The 20,391-nt window shown below is 39.2% G+C and overlaps 1 long non-coding RNA gene across 1 annotated transcript; it reads left to right on the forward strand.

Annotated features, from left to right (window-relative positions):
• The first annotated feature begins 4,251 nt into the window (after positions 1-4,251).
• Positions 4,252-16,390, forward strand: LOC122547218. The gene is made up of 3 exons (XR_006310926.1): positions 4,252-4,313; positions 5,691-5,901; positions 12,972-16,390. It is a non-coding gene; the product is annotated as an uncharacterized LOC122547218 (long non-coding RNA).
• Positions 16,391-20,391: the final 4,001 nt, after the last annotated feature.

Raw genomic sequence — 20,391 nt, forward strand, 5'->3', positions numbered from 1 at the left:
GGCCATCAGTTTGCTTTGTGTTGATGCATTTATTTTTCTTGGCAACATTCCCAAAAGAGGATGCATTGCATTCAATATTTTGTATATTAATCTAGAACTTAATGTACAGTTGTATTTTTCTATAAGGGTTAAAAAGAAAACTACATTATAAAGCAAATAAAGAAAGTTCTTGAAATGCATAGCAAGTTTGTCAGTATTTAAGGAGAAAATATGATATAACATTTTGGGTGTCATCCTTCATCAGAACATTCCTTTTTTATAGGTGCTGATAGACCTGCCACGTAATATCAGGATGTTCTGGATTTTGTTTTAATGTACTTTGAAATAAAACAGTTAAATAAAGAGATGTTAACTATTGTTATGTTAATGAGAAATGATACATAATTTTTTTTCAAGAAATCAAAATTGCTGAGATATATATAGTAATGAGTCTTTCTAATGATTTTGCATCCTGAATAACCGGCGTAACTCATCAATTCAGATTTAGATGGTCCATTTCCCATGCACTTTTAAAATTCTATTGAAGTAAATGCAGTGGTCTTTTTAAGCAATGATCTGAATAACTCCAATAATGTTTTCTTCGTAACACTGCAGGATTTGTGATATCATCAGGAATACTGTAGATTACATTGATTTCAATATATGAAAACTCAGTCGTTTTATAAATTGCAGATTTAAAACAAAGCAGGAAAAATGCTAATTATAAAATTTTTGGTTCTAAAGTGTTAAAAATTAAGGTCTGGCCTTTTGATCAAGTGATGCTGACCTGCTCAGTAAACATTCTTTAGTTCCTTTGTCCACTCTTTAGTTAACTTCCTACTGAAGAATGACTAGTTTTTTCTGTATGTTTAATTCATGACAAGAGACCACCAAAATTTTTTTTGCTGAATGTAATAGGATGCCTCTGCTGGTCTTGCAAAGTCTTAGCAGATCATTTAATGCCTATGTTTGGAATTTCACAAAAGCTATTAGCTTCAGAAAATAAACCTTGAAATATTTGTGGTGTCAAAACTTAAATTTTACATATGTGTGGGAACTGAACAAAGGGATATTGACCCATTAAATGTTTAGAGAAAATTATTTACAAAGGTCTGTAAGTTAAACATTTCTTGGTTATTTCATATTTGTCCAATTCTGACAAACTTGAAGAAATGTCATTGTATTTTGATTGGTAATTGTAATATTTACTAATTAAACTATAATCTTCAATTATCTTGTGGTTGATTCTAAGATTTAAGAATATATTTGACTTGGATCATTTTAAGCCATTTTGCATTCTGTGCATATTTGGCAAGAAATAGAAATTTGGATATAATTAATGCAGAGAAAGTTCTTCCCACAACAAGTTATTTATATTTTACTGATAGTTGTTGCTATGATAGTTATTGCTCATGTTTTTGTCAGACGAAGTTGGCACAATAATTCTCCCTTATGTCTCCCTTGTGTTCTAGCTAGTAAACGACCAATTATTTGATGTCCATCTGTAGTACATTTTACTGAGAGACAGTAGAGAATCCAGTAAAATCCATTTTTGTATACTTTACGTAATTGAAAGTTAGCAATTTCCAATTTGCTGTCGTAGACCAAGGCTAGCATCTTTTGTGTATGGAGGTCATTGAGTTTCAGATTCTATAAAACTGAACTTCCTCCTCTTTCAGCCTATTCTGTGTACTGAATTTTCAGCTTTGACAATAATAGATCCTATTGGTTGGCAATCATCCCTTAAGATTTGTTAAATGATATGCTTCTTCTAGCCACTCTCAATCTGTTAATGAGTAATAGTATTTCTTGCTGCTTGCTCCTCTGGAAGACCTCAAATTATTATCCCAGAAAAGCCATGAATGAAATAGATATAAGTGAGCCTGTAAAATAAGGGTATGAATTGTTGGATATTTGTTGATCGTCACAGGCATTCTCACACTCCTGGCTGAGGTGCTGGGCAGCTAGCATGTTGCTGCCTCTGGCCTGTATAGAAAGACAGCTTGGGGTTGGAGAGGGTGTATTTAGTGTGATGGCTACCTGCCCAACACGGACTGGTCACCAATTAGAGGGCCAGTTGAGGGCACTCTTCTGACGCCATCTGGAATTTTTCAGATGGCAAGCCCCATGCTGCTGCAAAATCTGTTCGATGGACAGAGGTGGCCTCCTGGTGGCAAACTGGGGTAATCAACAATGTCTCCACTCCCCCTTCACTTGGCTTGATAACTGTGATCATTTTTAATAAAAATTCAAATATTGGTGACTCTTCAGAGGACCTGTCCATCTTGAGAGTCCTAATTGCAGAGTGTAGAACCAGGGATGATAATCTCAGGATATGGGGTAGGCAATTTAGAATTGAGATGAAGGAAAATTTCTTCATTCAGAGGGTGATCAGCCTACCACCAAAGGATGTGGAGGCTGAAACATTCTGTATATTCAGTTCAAAGATTGGTACACCTTTTATATATTAAAGACATCAAGAGAATTCAAATGAATGCAGGAATACAGCTTGAAATAGAAAATCAGCTGTGACCATACTGAATGGTGAAGCAGACTTGAAGGGCTGAATGGCCTTCTCAGAGTTTCTATGTTTCTTTCTACTTCCAAAATATATCTTTAAGTATTCTAGGTATGAGTCTAACCAGTGCCTTGCACCATTTTAATAAGACTCCTTTTTTTTTCTGTATTCTATTAGTTTTGAAATCAAGGAGAGTGTTCTATTTGCCTTTTGTTATTTGCTGAACTTGGTATACTCGCTTTTTGTGATTTATGCATGAGGACCCCCAAATCCCCTTACGTCGTAGCTTTTTGCAATCCTTCTGCATGTTGATACTATTTAGCTCCTGTCTTGCCAAAGTTCATCACCTCTTATTTGCCCACATTATATTCCATCTGCCAAGATTTTGCCCACTTACGTAATCTGTCTGCCTTTGATCCTCAACTATTTTTACTACTGAACTCTTTTCTCAGTCTACTCCAGTTGACTCTCTCCTCATTCCATTGATTAATCTTATTTAGGTTTACCACATTTGTTTCCTACCTAAGTTTCGCACACGCGAACTGAATGTTGAATTCTACCATATTATGGGCACTGTTTTCAAGGGGATCCTTTATTCTCAAATCATATATTAAACCTGCCTCATTCTGTATTACCAGATCCAAAGTAGCCTGATCCCCGGGTGGATTCCCACCATATTATCTTTGGATACTGTCTCAAACAGACTCTAATTCTATGATTTTTCCAGTTTACGAGCAGATTCAAGTCACTCATGATTAATATACTGCCTTCTTTACATATATTGCCAGTGATTTCTCTGCTCTAGATACTGCTCCAGTATCTTTTGTAGTTTGTCCTGTAGTCACACTTCAATATCACAGTCAAATTTTATATTTAGTACAAGTAACTTCAAAGTCTGGATAAATGCATACAAATAAAAAGAATTTTTCTGCTGCACTAGATTATGCAAGAATTTGGCCAGCATTAGCTGCTTGATGTGTGCTAGGGTTCAATTTTGCTTGTTTGGCTAAAATCCCAATAGAGGCCCTCAGAATTGTGGTTTGCAACATGAATGAATGCGAACTTTGGAAGGATTACTACTAGGACTCTTGGCTGACTGCCAAAATTGCAGTTACTCAGATTGGGTCATGACAGAACTATGATTTATTATTTAGTCTTACATTGTGAAAAACACATACTTGTGATGCCTTTTTGCTTCAATGTCCAACTTCATCAGAACAGGAAATAATGGAATGATTTCCTATTTGGTAATGATTCAGCATAGCAAAGGAGTATTGGTTTAATGACTAAACTAGATTTGGATGTTAGCACTTCTGACCCCTGCAGACATTCTGTACTGTGGAAATCCTGAATATTTGTAAAAAATCTGTTGTAGACCTGCGCCTTTTTTTTCAGTGCTTTAACAAGATTAAATAATTAGTTAAATTATCAAATCGTCATCATTCTGCTAAAACCCAGTATTTGTGACCAGTCTGCAGACATGGGATATGCATGATAACAGGAAGTTACTGTTACACATTTTCCCAGTATTTGAATGAGGTGAAATTTCAATTTTATTTAGATTGTTGTTGATTGAGATATCTGGTAAAATGTTTGGACCACACCTTAACGGTATGTCCACAAAAGTACTTTTTTTTAATTGATTTCAAGTTTTGTGCTGTATAACAGCATAAATGCTAACAAACTGCATTTTTGATAGAGCTATAAATTCATTGAATTATTTTGAATTATTTTTTCAACAGTTGGTTTGATGCATTAAATTCAGCTCCCCTTCTGTGCTGACAAGGGACTCAAGCAGCATTAGAACTTCATCCAGGTGATCATTCTGAAAGATATCGCAATGTGTGTTCACAGCTGATTTCAATACACAGGCTATTGCATCAATACAACAAAGGAGAAAGTGAGGTCTGCAGATGCTGGAGATCAAAGTTGAAACTTTATTGCTGGAACAGCACAGCAGGTCAGGCAGCATCCAGGGAACAGGAGATTCGACGTTTCGGGCACAGGCCCTTCTTCAGGAATGAGCAGAGAGTGTTCAGCAGGTAAAAGGACCTTTTATCTTCTCCTGCTGAACACTCTCTGCTCATTCCTGAAGAAGGGCCTGTGCCCGAAACGTCGAATCTCCTGTTCCCTGGATGCTGCCTGACCTGCTGTGCTGTTCCAGCAATAAAGTTTCAATACAACAAAGCCCCATTCTGCCATTCTCTACCTATTTAAATGCTTTTTTTCTACCAGTGGTAGTTGGGAACGGTTATCCTGAAAATCTTTATTGAATGGGAAGCAATTGGACTTCAAGATCCTCTGAGATCTTGTTTGTGGTCAGCTCAGTTAGTAAAGATCAGAATGTTAAAACTTGAATTTTCTTGGTCACTGTAGCTAAGTGAAAGCGAGGACTGCAGATGCTGGAGATCAGAGTTGTGTGTGGTGCAGGAAAAGCACATCAGGTCAAGCAGCATCAGAGGAGCAGGAGGTTCAGCGTTTCTGGCATAAGCCCTCCATCAGGAATGAGGTTTGTGGGCTAGGGGGCTGAGAGATAAATGGGAGGTGGGTGGGGTTGGGAGGTAGTTGAGAATGCGATTGGTAAATGAGGGTGGGGGAGAAGGTGATAGGTCATAGAGGAGCATGGAGCAGATAGATGGGAAAGGTGATGGACAGGTCAGGAGGGCGGTGCTGCGTTGGAGGTTTGTGACTGGGATAATGTGGCTGGAAGGGAAATGAGGAAACTGCCAGCTTCCTCATTTCCCCTCCAGCCACATTATCCCAGTCCCAAATCTCCCCTCAGCACTGCCCTCCTGACCTGTCCACTATCTTTCCCATCTATCCCTTCCATCCTCCTCTCTGACCTACCATCTTTTCCCCCACTTTCATCTACTATCACATTCTCAGCTACCTTTTTCCCCCACCCCATCCCCTCCCATTTGTCTCTCATTTCCCTGACCCACAAGCCTCATTCCTGATGAAGTGCTTATGCCCAAAACGTCAATTCTCCTGCTCCTTGGATGCTGCCTGACCTGTGCTTTTCCAGCACCACGCTCTCGACTCTGTAGCTAAGTACCACTCATCAGAAGATTTATCCAATGAACAATTTTAATTTTATTTTACTTTCAATACTTTCCTGTGTGCATATATTTCATAAAGTTTGAAGGTGTCCATATGAATTTGGTCAAACTAAGAATTTTAGTTGTGTTTGCAGGTGAGAGATCATTGACTGTATTGTGGCTTCTCGCCAGCCAAATTCTAGGCTGGCAAAGTTCAGATGAGGGAAGGCTACTGATCTGGGCTGGTTTAGAGACATAACACTACCTCCTGAAATGTCATCGTAATGACAAATAGGGAGACCTACATGGTGACAAAGCTAATGAAACCTGGCAAAGGAGTCAGTCAAGTGGCTTGAAAAGACAGAGGTAAATACTGCAAAAGAAAAATTGAGATGATTTTTTTTGTAGGCTAAGAGTATTCTGTCAGGACGTTAAGCCATGCTTCTGTGAACTCTGCAAGAAATTAATGAACTTCCAGATCACTGTCTTCTCACTAACTTTGAGCACCAGCATCTATTTGGAATGCTCTGTCCCATGCAAGTCCCCACTTCCACCTGTGGGCCTTGATGTCATTCCCATTAGCATCCAGCAGGAGTCAGTTCAGAGCAACTTAAATGTGGCTTAGCACTTAAAGAAGCTCGATATGCACATTCAACCACCTGCATGCCTGCCATGCACCATGTACACCATAAAAGTGGCACTTGTTGCTATTAAAGCTACAGAATTAATTTACAGTAGCAGATAATTACTTGATAGTACAGGACATAAATTTATCTTTTTAGCTCTTTTTAGCAAAGCTTTTCAACTAGCACTAAAACTTGACTGAGGTGACAGAATTATCCTGCATAATAATGAAATTGCTGTATATCATGCATACCTATGATAGGGCCTACAGTTAGGGTTTGTACTTGAAAAGTACCTACTCTACCTCTAATTACTTTGTAAGAGGAAGGTGTCTCAAAAAATGAGCGTTGGTGAAGCTAACCACTTTACGCTGTTGTATTCAGTAAATATGTTCAATTCTCCCCTTACCAGGTCGCTACCATCAAACTAAATAGTAATGTAGATTGAATTTCAGTACTGGTAGATGGGTTGTGCATCATAAGAACTGCAATGTGTCAACTATACTGGGTTGTGATTCTGCTATTTGATAACTTTTAGTACAATGAGGATGATTTAATAAGAATTGTGTCAATTGATTCAGTTAGGCTTGCAGGGTGAACCATTTGTGCATTCCACACGTATTCATTTGCAGGATCCTGTCCTTGTTGGAGATTTTTCAATAAAGTCAGGGTTAAGCAGTCCCTTCTGTGTTCTCCATGGAAATAGTCTGATCAATCTACCTGATTTTAACCAACTAACAAAATTCACTGTTAACAGTTCCTGATGCGCCCCCATGCTAAATATGGACCAACCAATCCGCTCCGTCGTCTTGTGCTGTGTAAATTGTTCCTTAAGTTTGTTTTCAGGCATCCTAATTTTGATGACTACAAGATGGAAAATTGAGTTTGTGTCTCTTTTACACTGTTGTTTGTCATTTATAGAAATTATTTCGTTGAGAATTTAGGAGGAATGGTTGGTAAGTTTGCAGATGATGCCATAAATTGGTGATATCGTTGACAGTGAAGAAGGTTATCTAAGATTACAAAGGGATCTTGATCAGTTGGGCCAATGGACTGAGGAGTGGCAGATGGAGTTTATTTTGGATAAATGAGGTTTTGCATTTTAGTGAAGTGAACAAGGGCAGGACTTGTACAGTTAATGGTAGCACCTGGATAGTGTTGTCGAACAGAGACCCACAGGTTTATGTTCGTAGTTCTTTGAAAGTTGCGTCACAGGTAGACATTTAGCGCACTTCATTGCTCAGTCCATTGAATATAGGAGCTTGGACATTGTGTTGAAGTTGTATTGGGTGTTGGTGAAGCCGCTACTGGAGTACTGCATACAGTTCTAGTCATCCTTCTATGCGAAGCATATTATTAAATTGGAAAGGGTGCCGAAAAGGCTTACAAACATGTTGCTGGTACTAGAGGGTCTGACTTATAAGGGTAGGCTGGGATTTTTTCATTGGAGCAAAGGAGATTGAAGGGTGACCTTGGAGAAGTTTATAACATCATGAAGGGTAGAGACAAGGCGAATAGCAACAGTCTTTTCCCTAAGGTGGAGGAGTTGCAAACCAGGAGGGGTGGGGTGGGGGGAGCAGGAACACGACATTTGTAAGGTGAGAGGAGAAAAATTTAGAAGGGACCTTGGGAGCAACTTTTTCTGCCCAGAGGGTGGTTCATATGTGGAATGAACTGCCAGAGGAAGTGGTTGATGCAGGTACAGTTATAACATTTAAAACAAGATTTGGACGGGTACATGAAGAGAGAGGGTTTAGAGGGAAATTGGCGAAACACAGGCAAATGGGACTAGTTTGAGTTTGGGAAACTTGGTTGGCAATGACAATTTTGACAAAAGGGTCTGTTTCCATGCTGCATGACTCTATAATTGCACTCAACGGCTGATTATCCAACTAACCTTTTTGACCCTTCTGTTAGCTGATATCTTAAACTTTTCTCATTCAGATGTTATTCCTGTAACTGTGCTGTTAAAACCTTCTCAACAAACCATCCTTTGTTTCCTCCATCCCTGCAAGGTACTGTTCCATATCTAACCTCCCTTTCTCTGCAAAGTCCTCAAACGTGCTGTTGCTTCCCAAATCTATTCTCATCTTTCCATGTTTTGAACCTTCCAACCAGGTCTCATTCCCTGGCGTTGTACTGGGGCAACTCTTACCAAAATCACAAATTACATGCAAGGTGACTGCATTCCTCCTTGTACTACTTGATCTGTCTGCAGAACTTGACGGAGTTACCCTCACCATTCTCCTCCAAAGCTCCTCTCTCCACTGTTGTCCAGCACGCTGTGACTGCTGTCATGTTGTTCCATTTGTTTCTACCTAATTGTAGTGAGAGAATTACTTCAGTGCTTTCCTTCCTTTTCCTACCCTATTAACCTCTGGTGTTGCCTAAGATCGATCCTTCATCCCCTTCAAATTCTCATCCACACACTGCATCCAAAGACTCATTGCTAATTTTTGTGGATGTGCTAATGTTAAGTAGTTCCATCTTACACCATCTCTCTCAACCATTGTTTCTAATTTATCAGCTTAGTCACCGAACTTCCTAGTTTAATTCATTGAAATATAGGGATGGCTTAAACTGTCGTTTCTGGTCCTTGCTCCAAACACTGTTCCCTATTTATAGACTCTGTTTCTCTCAGGTCAGCAGTCTGATATTAAACAAGTCTATTTACAAGCTTATATCACATTTGATCCTGAGATGAGATTTTTCACTTCCTTTGTGCCAAGTCTAAACTTGAGTTTCCACTTCTGTGCCTTCATTCAATGTTATTCTGTCTCAGTTAATTTGTTGCTGAAACATTCATCCATGCCTCCCTTAATTCTAGACTTGATTGTTCCAACACATTCCTGTTGAGTTTTACATTCTAGCTGCCATTAGTTTAAAGTCAATCTAAACTTTGCTGTCTATTTCTTAATTTGCAATATTTCCCATTCGCCTATGTTTGCTGTTCCACATTGGCTTCTAAGTAAGCGATATCTTGATTTTAAAATTCTCATCTTGTTTTCAAAGCTATCTGTGACATTGCCCCTCTCATCTCTAACCTCCCTCACCTCTATAACTCTGCGATATTTTCCTTCTTGAAATCTGAACTCTTGAGTATCCAAATCCTAATTTCTCCACTATTGGTAGCTGTATTGTGTTACCCAGACTGCCAAGCGCAGAAATATCCTCCCTACACCTCGCTACCTATCTCCTTCATTTTCCTCCTTTAAACTGTCTTAAACTTATTTGCCCATGGTTTTGTTAATCGAAACATAGAAGATAGAAAAAGGCAATTTGGCCCTTTTTAAGCTTGCTCTGCCAATCATCACTATCATTGCTGATGGTCCAACTCAATAGTTTAATCCTGCTTTCTCCCAAACCTTTGATCCCATTTGCCCGAAGTGCAATATGTAGCCACCTATTGAATACGTACAATGTTTTGGCATCACCTGATTCCTGTGGTAATGAATTCCACAGGCTCACCACTCTTTGGGTGAAGAAATGTCTCCTCATCCAAAATGGTCTACCCCAAAACTGACCCCTGGTTCTGGACACACCACCATTGGGAACATTCTCCCTGCATCTACCCTGTCTAGTACTGTTAGAATTTTATAAGTCTCTGACGTTTTCCCCCCTTCATTTGTCTGGATTTCAGCAAAACAATCCTAACCTAGTCAACCTTTCCTCATATGTCAGTCCTGCAATCCCCAGATTCAGTCTGGTAACCTTTGCTGCACTCCCTCGAGATCGAGAGCATCCTTCCTCTGAAAAGGAGACCAAAACTGCACACAATATGCTAGGTGTGGCCTCACCAAGGTGCTGTATAACTGCAGTAACACATCCCTGCACCTATACTCTTAAACCTCTCTTAATGAAGGCCAACATATCATTTGCCTTTTTTTTAACCTGTTGCACCTGCATGCTTACTTGCAACAACTGGTACACAAGGACACCCAGGTCCCACTGCATACTCCCCTCTCCCAATTTACAGCCATTCAGATAGTATTCTGCTATCTTGTTTTTGCTTAGAAAGTGAATAACCCCACATTTATCCAAATTATACTGCCATTTATTTGCCCACTCGCCCAACCTGTCCAGATAATGCTGGAGGATCTTTGTGTCCTCGTCACAATTCCCCCTCCCACCCATTGTATCATCTGCAAACTTTGAGATGTTACATTTTGTTCCTTCATCCGAATTGTTCATATGTTGTGAATAGCTGGGGTCCTAGCACGGATCCCTGTGGCACCTCACTAGTTACTGGCTGCCACTTTGAAAAGGACCAATTAATTTCTACTCTTGGTTTCTTCTAACCTAATATTCCCTTAATTTGGTTCTATAATGCTTATGTGAAGTGCTTTAGGATCTTTCATGATATTAAAGGTGCCGTATAAAGGAAAAACTGTTTTTGAACTTTGCACTATGTGGAATCTTTTTGCTGATTTCTTTTCAGCTACCTTGTTTTTTCTTCTAGGGAAATATAGTTGTATTCTGTGGAGTATATATTTGGAATTTTATTTCATAAAGTATCAGAATCAGACCATACAGGAGGACACGCAACTTGTTTGTTTCTGTTGTCTCTTGAAGAGATATCCAATCGTTTGTGAACATTGTGGGTCAGTCTAAGTTCTCCAATCGGTCCACATAACTGAAACCCTTACATACCATAATTCTGTTTAAAATGGACCTAGAACAACGAGTATAATTATCATTGCACAGGAGTTTTCTATTTTGGGCTTCTTGGTCTCTGCAGTGTACCACAACCCATTTCAGCAATATTTTGTTCCCTTTTAATAATACAATTTTTTTTTCAACAGTTTATATAGGAAAGGAATTTTATTAACTACCCATTTTAAACAATTAAAACAATTTTCTCATTATCTTCCTGTCCCATCAAGTATTTGAATCTGGGGACAGGGTTCGCCAGTTCAACTATGCAGCACAGCAAGCATGTAAGTCACTATTTAGCCCATACCCTTAATTTTCTATTCTCTCCAAAGAAGTCTACCTTGCATTTGGGGATCCTTTAGTCTTAGTGGGGTAACAAAAGGTTTTGCAAGTACTTAGTGATTTAGTTACAACCAGCAGTTAGTAAATATTTTGCATCAACAAGCTGTTAGTTATACAATGCCTATTAATATGTAAAGTAAGAATGTACATAGCTAATCTTTTTGTCCATTAATGCTGTTCTTGCATTGAATAAATGTTACAATAATTGAAAAAATGCTTACAAGAAGGTTCACTAGGATGATCCCTGGTATGGAGGGATTGCCTTACGAACAAAGGCTGAACAAGTTGGGACTCTGGAAAAAGTGAGGACTGCAGATGCTGGAGATCAGATTCGAAATGTGCTGGAAAAGCACAGCAGGTCAGGCAGCATCCAAGGGGCAGGAGAGTTGATGTTTTGAGCATAAGCCCTTCACAGTTTGGGGCTACTCACTAAAGTTTAGAAGAATGAGAAATGGTTCATTGAGATCACATAGAACTCTTAAGGGGCTTGACAGAAAAATGCTGAGATGATATTTCACCGCTTGAGTGTCTTGGACCAGAGAGATTGAGATGAGGAGGAATTTCTTCTCTGAGCCTTGAGAGTCTTTGGAATTCCTTGCCCTAGAGATCTGTGGAAATAGAGTTCTTGTGTATATTTAAGGCTGAGATAGATTCTTAATCAGTAAGGAAATCGAGGATTATGGGGAAAGGACAAGAAGGTGGGCATGAGGATGATGGAGGAGGCTCAAAGGGGCTGAACGGTCTACTCCATTCCTGTTTCTTATGGTCTTATAGTCACAAGGCCAAATAAAAACGATCTCTGCACAAAGCATTCAGCAATTTTATTAAAGTGAATACTTGAGAAATATTTTTATTGGTGTTCATTTCTAGCTCAAATTCTAGAATAGTTTGATCAACCAAAAGGTCAAGGCACCTTCCTTTGTACAGCAAACAATCAAGATTCAGGTATCTATTCTTGCTCCTTGGTGATTTATATGGTTGAGTCAGCATTTGTGGTATGGTAGGGAGGAGAAAATCTGCCGGAATTTTCACTTCTGATTGTTAGCTTCAGAAAAGCACCTTCTGTGTATGTGAACAGTATTAGACTTCATTCTGTGGTGGAATAGTCTTCTACAGTTCACTAATTAGATTCACACACTAATAGTTAGAGGGCATTCAGTAGGACGGCACGGTGACAAGGGGTTAGCACTGCTCCCTCACAGTGCCAGGGTCCCAGTTTGATTTCAGCCTTGGGCGACTGTCTGTGTGGAGTTTGCACATTCTCCTCGTGTCTGTGTGGGTTTCCTCCAGGTGCTCCGGTTTTCTCCCACAGTTCAAAGATGTGCAGGTCAAGTGAATTGGCCATGTTAAATTGCCCATAGTGTTAGGTGCATTAGTCAGAAGGAAATGGGTCCGGGTGGGTTATTCTTCGGAGGGTCGAAGGGCTTGTTTCCACACTGTAGGTAATCTAATCTAGTAGTAATGGAACCGTATGCTAACCATTCAGAGTAAGGGAACTTTTTTTTTTAAATTCTGGAGCAACAGCTTGATTTACATCTTTTTGTATGACTAGATGGGACGGAAGAATGACTTGGGCAGTTGGTCTAATATATTTCTTCACTAGCCAGAAGTACAGTTGATCTCTCAAAGCACTATTGAAACTGGAAACTCTGCTTTAAAGAGGAATGAGCACAAACCTTTTTTCCTGCCATTTTGTGATGCATTCCTTTATAATTTTGCTAGAATGACAGCTTCAGCTGTACCCATTTAAAGGTGATTTGTCTCTCAAAGCCATTCTTTTATGTACGTTAGTAACTGGTTACAATGTTTCCTTCACAGGCAAGTGCACTACCTGGATCTTCCTTTAATCTTGCACCATCTCACATGTTTGGAAATCGATTAAATCCCAACTCAGCAACAGCTACTCTTATTGCACAGTCTGAAACAAATCCACAAGGTAAGTTTGACTGAAGTTGAAAAGGGTGAAAAATAAGTGGCATTGCATTTCTAGTTTTTCTTTGTTTTTGAGATATGGTACTTCCAAATAGAAGTTGCATACTGATGAACTTAATACTGCAGAAATTTTAAAAATATACTTGTTGAATGGCCAATCTATGTTTATCAGTTTGTACTAATTAATTTTTGAAGATCTCAGTAATTCAGTTTATTTGTTTCAATCTGAAACATGCTAGAGTGAGAAATGGATTTATGGTGACAAGGGTACAGAATTTGAGTCAAATACGATGGCTTATGTTTTAACAATGTTTAACTGGACTAAAATTTGATATTTTGGACAAACCATTCATCAGCATTGAGCCAGCTGAGCTGGATGCAATCACTGTGTCTATGAAACCAACCCTTTCTTTGTTTGTCATTCTGACTATTATGTGGATGGAAAGATAGTATGAGGCAAAGAAAGATCTTTAGTGGGGACTAGAGTTAACAATGCATCAATAGAAGGAAGAAATGTAATTGCTGGAACTGCTATGTTATTCCAGATTGGATATGCCAGAATAGAACCAAGCAAAGGCAGTTCCACTAAGTTGGAGAACAGAGGCAAGGTATTGGAAGAGACTGGTGTGGTTCACCATGTCAGTATATTTAACAATCATAGAGAATGTGACCTCATTACATGCATTTGTGCTGCAATGTGGTACGAACTGGATTGGTGTTGATGGAAGAAGGAAGGACATAGATTTAGGAAAAAAGTGCTTTGGAAGTTAGTGATAGCAGAGCAGTTTGCATTACTTTTCAGGTTCAAGGAAAATTTTGCTTGATTGTGGCTTGGAAGGGTAAAGGGCAATGACAGGAAAGACATAATACTTACTTGGTGATCAATAAGTGAAATTACCTGATCAGAAGCTTAGTGGGAATAAGGTCCAAGGAGTACAGAATGATTGTCATAAACAAAGTGAAGTGAAAAGAACACGAAAGAAGAATGAAAAAATTTAAAGACACTTGGCAGGCCTGGTGTAAAACTGCAAGCTTTGCTTGTGAGATGATACACAGGTGGTTCTGTTATAATGTGCATTTCATCAACACAAATTTGCTGTAATGTGATTGACGAACTGGGAATGTGGTTTCTGCAGCGCAAACCTTTAAAATGTGTGTTTTGGGTGTAATGTGATTACATAACTAACACTTTAAGTGCTGTTTCTAAAGTGCAATTATTCTATAACTCAGATGCACAAGAACGCAACCATTGCATTAAAGAAGAACTGACTGTACATGTAAAAAAACTGAACAAATGTTTCAAACTTGCAACAAAAAAGCTGTAAACTCTTTATACTTGTTTTTGAAGCGAGGACTGAGGGAACCTTACAAGAGGAGCTCAAGGAGAAAGTGTTCATCCACCTTTTGGAGGATTGTGCAGCAGTATATGCTTTAGCAGAGAATGATCCCAATAGCAATTTAAGTGATTGAATCAGATTTGATGATTAAGTTCCAGATTATCTTAAATCTGCATTCCTTGGAATTAAGAGTATGAAGATGGTTTATAGGGAACAAGTGCCTCAAAGATACAGGTAAGAGAATGGCTGATCAGCTAGACAGCTGCAGAAACCTAAAGGCTGATGATTTTGAAAGTACCAGTGCAAGTGACTTGGCAAGACGTGGAGCAAAAAGGGTGGGAAGTGGCAAGAGAATTTGGTGAATGATGAAATTAAAAGGTTGGAGATTGCCTTATCTACATTCACGACTGAGTAGAGTTGTGACTAAATGCCAAAATCGAAGACATGGTCACAGATATTGTTTTGAAAGTTTATAGGAATATAGGAATGGGAGGCCATTCATGCCCTCGAGCCTGATCTGCCATTCAATGAAATCGAGGCTGATGTGTGGCCTAACTCTAAATATCTGTCTTTGGCCCATATCCTTTAAAATCTTTGCTTAACAAAGAATTATCTATCTTAGATTTGAAATTAATAACTGATTCAGCATACACTGTCATTTTCTGGAAAAGAGTTCCAAACATCTGCCACCCTTTGTATATAGAACTGCTACCTTACATCTCACCTTAACGGTCTAACCCTAATTCTCAGACTTTGCCCCTTAATTCTAGAATCCCCAACTAGTGGAAACAGTTTATCTGCCCTGTATTTACCTGTTAATAAATTGACTTCGACCAGATTACCCTTTAACCTTCTAAATTCTAGAGAAAGCAGCTTAATTTGTGTAATCTGTTCGCATAACTTAATCTCTGAATGCTTGGTATCATTGTTACAAACCTACGTGGTACTCCTTCCAAGGCCCGTACATCCTTCCAAGACTGTGGTGCCCAGACCTGCTTTCAGTGCCCCAAGTGGAGTCTAGCTAGCATTTTATATAACTGCAGCATAACCTGTGCATTCTTATACTCCAGTCCTCTAGATATAAAATACAGAATTCCATTAGCTTGCTTGATTATTTTCTGTACCCGTTTGTGACATTTCAAAGATCTACGCATTTGAATACCTCAGTTATTTTGGACATCCACTATATTTAACTTCATACCGTGTTGAAGGAACCCAGACCTACCCCTTTTCAGTCCAAAATGGGTGACCTCACATTTGCTTACATAACAGAATCCCTACAGCACAGAAAGAGATCATTCAGCCTATCAAGTCTGCACTTACCCTCCGAACATCCCACCTAGACAAAATAGCCATAAATTTGTAGTTTTTATTTTAAATGATTTATTTTGTGCATATATGGTGACAGCAATATGTAAGTCTACGTATTTTTCACAGAATGGTAAGGGGCAGCACAGACAGCGAACTTTGCCTTAATCAACAGGGAGTAAAGTGTCAGAAAGTAGAGAAGTAGTGATCATTTAGGTCGGGCATTGAAAGTGAATGCGTGCTGGAGAGAGAGAGAAATGATGGATGAAATGAATGGGGGATGGGAAAAGCGTGTTCCAATAGTCTGAAAGCAACAAAGGAGATGAGGCTTGAGTTTGGAGCAGTACCCATTGCTGAGGGATGTCTGGTTACAATAGTAATACAGGTGTTAGGAGTTATCTCTGTGGTCTTCAGTAGTGCAAAAGGAAGAATTGTTATGAAAGAGTTGATGTCTGGTGGGATAAAATTGCTATGAGTTAACATGGCACATAAATGACCAGCACCCAAGTTCAGACATTTGTGTCCTGAGACATTTGATTCAAGGACAACATCTCCCCACACCATCATGGCACCTTTGTTGCAATCGCAGAAGATGTAATGTCTACCTGTTTACTTTCTCCCTCCTCACTGTCCAAGGCCTCAGACACACTTTACCCATTCCTCTATGTGCCCAATTGTTTTTCTGTCTCAAAAACCGAAATTGCTGCAAAAGTTCAGGTCTGACAATATCTGTGCAGAGATGATGTTTTGACCTGAAATGTTAACTCTGATCTCTCTTCACAGATGCTGCCAGACTTGCTGAGCTTTTGCAGCAATTTCTGTTTTTGTTTCTGATTTACAGCATCTGCTGCTCTTTCGAATTTTTTTTTCTGGCTCTCCAGACTCAATCTCCCCATCGCCCATCCCCTTTACCACATAAATTATCCTTTTCATAGTTATTCAGTTTTGAAGAAGGGTTATTGGAACTGAAACGTTAACTCTGCATTCTTGCCACAGATGCTGCCAGACCTGCTAGCTTTTCCAGTAGTTTCTCTTTTTTAATTTCAGATTTCCAGCATCCATAGTTCTTTAGTATTTTTTGTTCATTGAATCTAGTTGTGTGAGACAAGGTATCATGGAGCCTATGCTTGCTAATTCAGATTTTGTTCCAAAATGTTCAAATGAAACAACTACAAATTGTGAGAAGACAAGTGCAATGATAAAAACTTGCAACTTCTACATAAATATTTTCAAATTGTTTTAAGTGCTTGATAGCATTAGTGAAAAATTAACTGTTAGGGTAGAATGTCATAGGACATAGAATGTCAAAGAAAATGTACATAAATAAAATGAGTAAGTTGATGCTTTGTATAAGACAACTGAATTGTGAGAAGTAGTTGACAAGCTTGAGGATCCTTTTCCTGGTGATACAAAGCTCAGGATCTTTCAAGCATTAAAGATTACTAAGAAAGTAAGGAGTGAACTTTCAAAGGCTAAGGTTGGGTTCAGGCATGCTTTGAAAAGAGTAACTCCAAATGCTAGCTTGGTCTTCTGATGCTACTGACCATGCTACCATATTGAGAATCAGCAGGGGAAGCTGATAACTAATTCACCTCCACTTAACTGGATATTAGGATTGCTATGGAACATTTTAATTGCCTGGCGAGTGTGGAAGGAGCTATTCAAAGTGCTGGGTGGGAAAAGTGAATGGTCTGATTTATGTTAGTGTGTAAAAATCAAGCGCACTGCAAGATGCCATATTATAATAATGCTACTTTAAAATTAGCCATGATCTTATTGAATGGCCTACTTCTGCTCCTGTGTCTTATGGTCCCCAGCACTGAGCTCTTACCTCATGTCGCAACCTTATATTGAAGGCACCTTATTGTATGCCTTTTGGAAATCCAAATAGACATCTATTAGTTTCCTTATATACACTTTGGTTCTTAAATCCTCAAACAAGTTAATTAAATTTTGTCTAATAAACTTTTTCAAATCAATGGCCTTCATAAAAAGTTCATTGATCTCTGTTCATTGTTTCTCTGTCTACTGAAGCTGCCAGACCTTGGCATTTAGTGTTGTTTTATTTTTGGTCAGGGAGATGTTGGATCCAGCTTGTGACAAATATCAGATCAGGTCAGAATTAAATCTGGGTGAAGCTTGTTTGGTCTGACAGGTGGGGGAGGTAGCTGGGTCCAGAGATGTCATGCTGGCAGGGGTAATGTCAGGCCAAGGGTGGATATCAAGTCTGGCAGAACTAGGTTGGGAAGATACAGTCAGATGTCATTGTCAGAGATCTGGAGGCGAAAAGAATTGGTTGAGGTGTAGCGGAGGAGTTTCAGGCATGTGTCAAGATTGGTTTTCTGGAACAATATATTGAATCCTCCAGAGGCTGGACATGGTGGAAATACTAAATTGAAAGTCAATAAATGGGTCTTTTTCTGATTGGGAAGATGTAACTATACCAAAATGTTTGGTCCTCAGAGCCCCAACTATTTACAATCTGTATTAATGACTTGGATGCAGGGATAGCAAGCGTCACATGCCAAATTTGCAGATGACTCTAAAATAGGTTGGAAAGTAAGCTGCAATGAAGAAAAAAGAAATTCTCAAATGTGTATGGATAGGTTTGGTCAATGGGCCAAAATTTGGCAAATACAGTATAATAGGGTTCATAGAATGTTGTAGAATCCCTACAGTGTGGAAGTAGTCATTCAGTCCATCAAGTCTAACCAATCCTCTGAAGAGCATTCCACCCAGACCCACCCTATCCCTGTACCCTGTTTTCCCCATGGCTAGTCCACCTACCCTGGACACTGTGCAATTTCGCATGACCAATCCACTTAATCTGTGCATTTTTGGATTGTGGGAGGAAACCAGACTACTTGAAGGAAAACCGCGCAGGCATGGGGAGAACGTGCAAACTCCACACAGACAGTTGCCAGTGGCTGGAATTGAACCCTGGTCCCTGGTGTTATGAGGCAACAGTACTAACCACTGAGCCACCGTACAGATGAATGTGAGCTTGTCTATTTTGGTCAGAGGAGTAGAAAGGCAACTTAACTTAACTAGAGAGAAAATTTAGAGTACTTCAGTACAGAGGGATCTGGGTGTTGTTGTACATGGATTGCAGAAAACTAGCATACAGATACACCTGTAATAAGAAAGGCAATTTGAATTTTAGCATGTATTGCTAAAGGAATAGTGTGTAAAAGCAGGGAAATGATGCTGCAACTTTACAAAGCATTAGTGAATCAGCACCTGCAATGCTGCCTGCAGCTTACTTGAGCAGCGATGTAGGTGCATTGTACGGAGTTGAGGGTTCACTTGTTTGATTCCAGAGATGAGGTATTTGTCTTATGTTGAGAGATTGAGCAGTTTAGGCCTATACTGTGTGGAGTTTAGAAGAATGAGAGGATTGGGGTTATATAAGTTGCTAAAAGGAATTGATAAAGTAGATGTATAAAGAATCTTACCCCTCTGGATCAAGAGAAAAGGGATAGCAGATTTAAAACAGATGAGGAGGAAATACTTTTTCAAAGAGTTATGATTCTGTGGACTTCATTCTCCCAGAATACAGGAGCAGTGAAGTCATCTTCATTTTTATAGGAGCTTGGTTAGACTGCATCTGGCATACTTTGTGCAGTTTGGTCTCCTTAACCCCGGAAGGATATTATTGCTGTGGGTAAAGTTGCCATAGTTCCAGAGGGCCATGGGGCTGCTCTCATTAGAGAGAGATAACTGTGGTAGTTTTGACCATGCCTCAGGCGAGGGGAGAGGTTGAGAAAGACAATCCTTCATGATAACATCAGCGCAGGAATTGAATCTGTGCTGTTGCCATCACTCTGCATTGCAAACCAGCTGTCCAGCTAACTGACTCTATTGCCATCGAGCGTAATGAAGATTCATCAAACTTGTTCCCAGGGTGATGAGAATGTCGGTCTGATGCAGAGAGATTAGGCAAACTGGGCCTGTATTCTCTCGAACTTGGAAGAATGAACGGTGATTTCACTGAATTCTAAAACGAACTTGAAAGGATGGACTGAGTTAGATGCAGGTAAGATGTGTTCCCTGGCTGGTAAGTTTAGAGCTGGAGACACAATTTAAAAATAAGGGAATGCCATTTAGGGCAGAGATTAATTTTTTTTGCTCTAAAGATTTGTGAACCTTCGGAATTCTGTACCACCAGGGAGCTGTGAAAGCTCCGTCTTTAAATATATTTAAGGTAGAGATTGATAGATTTCTGATGCAAGTGTAAAGGTTATGGAAATTCTGTGGGTAAAATGCATTTGATCAGCCGTGATCATTTTAAATGGCAGAACAGACTCAACGGTCTGAATGGCCTATTCATGTTCCTTTATTTCTTTGTTTTACCCAGCAACCTGAAAATTCCTTTTAGTTGGGGGAGGCCTATGATTCACATTATGTTTGTTACTCTCCCCTGTTTTTTTTTGTGGACAGTGTTTATGGTAATGTCCTTTCTTCCCTGTATTGGAATCATAGAATAGTGTATGGATATTAGTCAATACAATAATTGTGTTGCATCGACAAGCTGTCGTATTCAAGTAGCAAGAATGAAATGATTAACAAGCGTGGTTCTATCTCACACTAGTGTTTTTAGCTGCCCTTTCTCTTTAAATTGCTTTGCCTGACTCATACAGATATTCTTGCTTTAAATAATT

Source organism: Chiloscyllium plagiosum, unplaced genomic scaffold (assembly GCF_004010195.1).
Source record: "Chiloscyllium plagiosum isolate BGI_BamShark_2017 unplaced genomic scaffold, ASM401019v2 scaf_2464, whole genome shotgun sequence".
NCBI lineage: Eukaryota > Metazoa > Chordata > Chondrichthyes > Orectolobiformes > Hemiscylliidae > Chiloscyllium > Chiloscyllium plagiosum.